The sequence below is a fragment of the Polyodon spathula genome, chromosome 23, assembly GCF_017654505.1.
Source record: "Polyodon spathula isolate WHYD16114869_AA chromosome 23, ASM1765450v1, whole genome shotgun sequence".
Classification (NCBI taxonomy): Eukaryota; Metazoa; Chordata; class Actinopteri; order Acipenseriformes; family Polyodontidae; genus Polyodon; species Polyodon spathula.
In genome coordinates, this window is record NC_054556.1 from 6,914,932 (window position 1) to 6,919,600 (window position 4,669).

The window sequence follows — 4,669 nt, forward strand, 5'->3', positions numbered from 1 at the left end:
GAAGCGGGCTAGCCAGCCTAGATCTGCTGCAGCTTACATTACATTAAACGCTGAGACTCCTCGATGGACCTAATGGGAAAAAAGAAAAAAAAAAGAAAATTACAAGATTAGATCATTTGTAGAAGCCAAGTGCAGTCTTTAGAACTTAGTAAATCATTCTAGTTCTATTTAGTATCTACTAATGCTATATATATATTAAGTTAATCCACAGCTTCTGAAGCTGGTGAATAAATTAAGTCCTATAAAAACCAAATTTTGAATGCACACATTTAAAAAATATTATACATTCAGCCACAACTTCACAACACTTAAAAATATAAGGCTAAGCTTACTGTACAAGAAAGCTTTACCAACAATGCAATCAGACAGTAAAAGGCTTCAATAATAATAATAAGGCTTAGTTGTGGATTAGATTCAGATCCAGTAATCTCTCAAGGCAATAGGATTTTTTCTTGGAAATTTTCTCAGCCAAACAACAATCCCAGTCAAACATTAACTACTGCACACTTACAAAGATAAAACGTAACAGCTGTTTGTGTGTAGCACGTAAAAGTAAAAACCCACTTGTATTATGTGGACTTTTATGTAGCATATTAACCTCATACAGAGAAATCTACAGGTCATATTTATAGGTTTATGTATCATCTACTAACCTGGCAGTAGTAGAAACTTCACATCGTTACATTATTCATATTTAAGATAAAGAGAAAAAGAAAAATGTATTTATGAGAAATGTTATAGTTTAGTACAGGAATAGATTTTAAATAATGTAAAATAATGTGATTATATCTGATAAGAAAAAGAGCTGTTTAATATAACATTCAACATTGTCACCAACTCTCATATTCGAGGCTGCATACAGAAATAGCTTATTCTGTAAAAAAGAGCTCTTTCTAACATTGAATGGTATGCACCATTATAAAACTGCTTCCATTTTTATATTTCTAGGACCATAAAATATGCTTTCTCTGCAAAATAACTGACGCTTATCAGAAGAACCCACACAGTCAGAGAGCAAATAAATATAGGATTAAATAGCAACTACATCCTTCGAAAGGGGAGTCAGACTATTATTTCATCACACACGTCACCCACAGAAAAGCTATCAGCACTCAAAGTCCTAACCTACCCACCACAGATCCTACCTGGGCTTTTCTCACCTTGAATCAATCAATCACATGCATTTCCTCCATTGCAGTCTCCATACTACATTCCATCATAGACCTGCTGGGAGGTATCTGCAAACTCTATTTTACTCTGCCGACACTGCTTCAGACATTGGAGAACACTGATTTCTTTCACAAAGATGGGGCATTCTCCGTCATACAAGACCTGGTAAAAAATGCAGAACAAAATGGTTATGGTACCAGAAAAACAGAAACTGCTGACCTATTGCTCTACTCACCTCAAGCATCCTCCCACTAACCCAGGGCAACCCCCCCCCCAAAAAAAACAATAACTAGAACACTGTCTTCCAGTTGGTATTCAGAGTACCTATGCCTTGATGTTGTGCCAATACTCACACTGCAGAGTAGTATACTGTAGACTCTCTGTAGAGTCTACGCTATCATGGTATTCCTATAATATTCTGCTTGAATTAATATGAATTTCCATTTCTTGCCCTTAACTGTTACGTATTATCTAATAAGGCATTCAGTCTAAACATATTCCATTAATACAATGTGTTTCACATTGGTGGAAAAAAAAAAGATTTTAGTGCACTTGTATCACAAGAATACTTAGATGAACTATAGATTGCCAGAAAACCGATTGAATTTTTTAAAAATAAAAATATTAACAAGGACTTGTGACAAATGATTTAAAGGGGAAAGACCTATGTTATTTTTTAACGACTATGGTCATAAAAAGGTCTCTTTTTTGTTGGCTGTTAGACTACTCTTCCTTGGCCCGGTTGTAATCTGGGGTCATTTTCAGCTTCCTATAGTTTCTATTATAACTATGATTTGAAAATAACAGATTTGTGTACTTGTATCAAGCGATGTTGGTTTATTTTAAATTAACAATGGATTTTTATTGGTAAACTAACATTTAAAAACTTAATTTCTGTAAGTTAAACAAACTGTATTTCCCTAATGCAAGGAACTCCTATATTACTGTGACTATCAGCGTGATAGAGCTTGTGAGTTATAGTATACTTGAATTGTTCTCTCTAAACTAAACTAATTTGCCACTCAGAGAATGAAAAAATAATAATTCAGCTTTCTCATAAAATAACATTGTTTCTGTCATTACAATATTGGATGATGGTGAAGGAATTTATGAATGGAAATTATACTAAAGCCAACAGGCAATATTAGACTGGATTCACGGAGAAAACTTTAATTTTTTCTTAATTATTTTTTACAATGTTGTTTCAAATGTTTTGGCAGACATTAGAAATTTAGTACTAATTAACATGCATGGTGTATACTGGATTACAGATTTGCTTAAATTAAGATTTACATTCACTTAAAAAGGTAATTAATTTCATTATGCAATTGGTGTATACATTCTAATTAGGAGCAACGGAGATGAAATCATGTGGAGGTTATAATTTATGGAAATTGTGAAGTAATTGCATAGTTCACAGCAATAATTACTATGTACTTAAAAGGAGGGCCGTGGAATTTAAAAAAGGATCTCATGGAGAAAAGTGTTCAGTCCATCATTAGTGAGTCCATGATCATTGTTTTAATGCTTTAAAGCTCTTCTAAAAGGGGGTGCAAACAGTATAAAAATGTTCACAATGCTTGTTCTGCACAGATTAACCGCTTCATCTATTTCTTGTAATCTTAGTCTCATTTTGGGTTAATAAAGTGGTGTGATTGCAGCACTGGAGTGAGTTTGAACTTTGAAATATCTGCTGCAGCTACCAGATGACAGTATAAAAACCAAGCCAAAAAGCACAAGATCAGAGCAGGAAGGGATGATGTTATTACTGCTAATAGAAGTTAGGATTAAAAAGTAATCTATTTAAGATTACTGTTTGACTAAATCACTTTACACTTTACTTTCCTGAAACATTTTTTAATAATGCCACAATTTTATCTAAAATGCAACTTAATTAAACATGAAAATATTGACTGCATATTATAAGATTTAGATTGTGAGTGATCTCACTGCAATAACACATTACAATAAAAAAGTGTATGCCATACATAATGAATTACAAATCTACAAGTTTCATTAAATAAAGTAATTAGAAAATGAATTCTGGAAATGTTGTACCTACCAATTGCCCATTTAAAAGATATATGTATTGTGCTGCAAAAACCTTTCTAAATAATTAATACAAATTATTTCAACATATTTCAGACAGAAAGTCCCCACCATTTTCTGGAAGTTTCAAATGGCTGAATACATTAAGTAAAAACTAGAACAAAAACATCATTATGTTCAAATTTAAAAAAAAGGGAAAGCATGTAAAACAGTTTGAGTAGGATCAAGCTCACAGCAGACAATGACTAACAGAAAGGTATCAGCTAGGCAAAGTCAGAGCTTTAAAGTTATACAATACCACAAGTATGCCATTTCTAATATGTCTTTAGTTAACCCCTATACATTAAAACAAGCTTTAAATGTTAAATATTTACTTTATATTAGATTATCCACCCACTGTCTGTTGCTTGTGCCTGTATCTCAGAATTAGGAGTTGTACTTTCAGGTTAAAATATACAGTGACATTTTGGAAGATGATTATGAGTCCAAGCTGAGCAATGAAACATTGATGAGTTTACTTCCCCCAGGGGCTGTATTAGGAAGATTAGCTCGTCCTTATGATATAAGGTTTCTGGGCTTTAATTAAAGCAGCAATGAGTTGGATCAACTTGGGTAATTATCAATGATGTCAGCAGACAATAAAATAAATAAATAAATAAATAAAAAGGCAAGGGACAAAAATATTACCTAAAAATATGCGTCATGGCAGATCAGATTATCATAAACATGGGCAGAGCTGACATTAATCCATTCTTAACCTTTCCTTAGCAGAAGATGGATGCAGCGTGCCTGGTCTGAACTTGTAACATCTATTTCATGGATTCAATTATAACATTAAAGGGCTATTAAAATAAACATTTAACAAAACTGATGTTAAAATAAAATAGAGTTGTTTTTGTTTAGAAAAATTAATGACGGTTATGCACAGTATACTTTAACACCTCTAGTGCTGCTTCTGTGCTTTCAGATAGAGCAGGGTTTCTTGTCATGAGCTTATTTTCTACTTGTGAGGTATTAATTCCTCTTGGAACCTTTGCATATATAGCAAATAGCATTTGTAAAAATATATATTTCTATTTTTATGGGTCCAATAAAAAAAAGTGCAAGTGTCTGCACCATAGAGTCTACACTGTTCAGTGTTTCATTCTCTGTTCAGATCTGATGCCCAGCTGCAAAATGCATTCAGTGATTGTTTTATACAACAGCTGAAGAGACAAGACTACAAGTCCCAGTGTGCTTTTGGGTGTTTAAGTGCAGCTGTTTTGTTTACCCGGATCTTGGTAAATGTAGTCCACTTCTGAAGGGAAAAAAAACTACACGTATCTCTAGCACTAAAATATCGTAATACAGAACAATACTATTGGCGGACGATTCAGCTCTGGGAACTGTGATTGGTGGAAGTTTAGTTTCCGGGAGTTAAATGTGAGTCAGTGACATTTCCGTTCCGCAG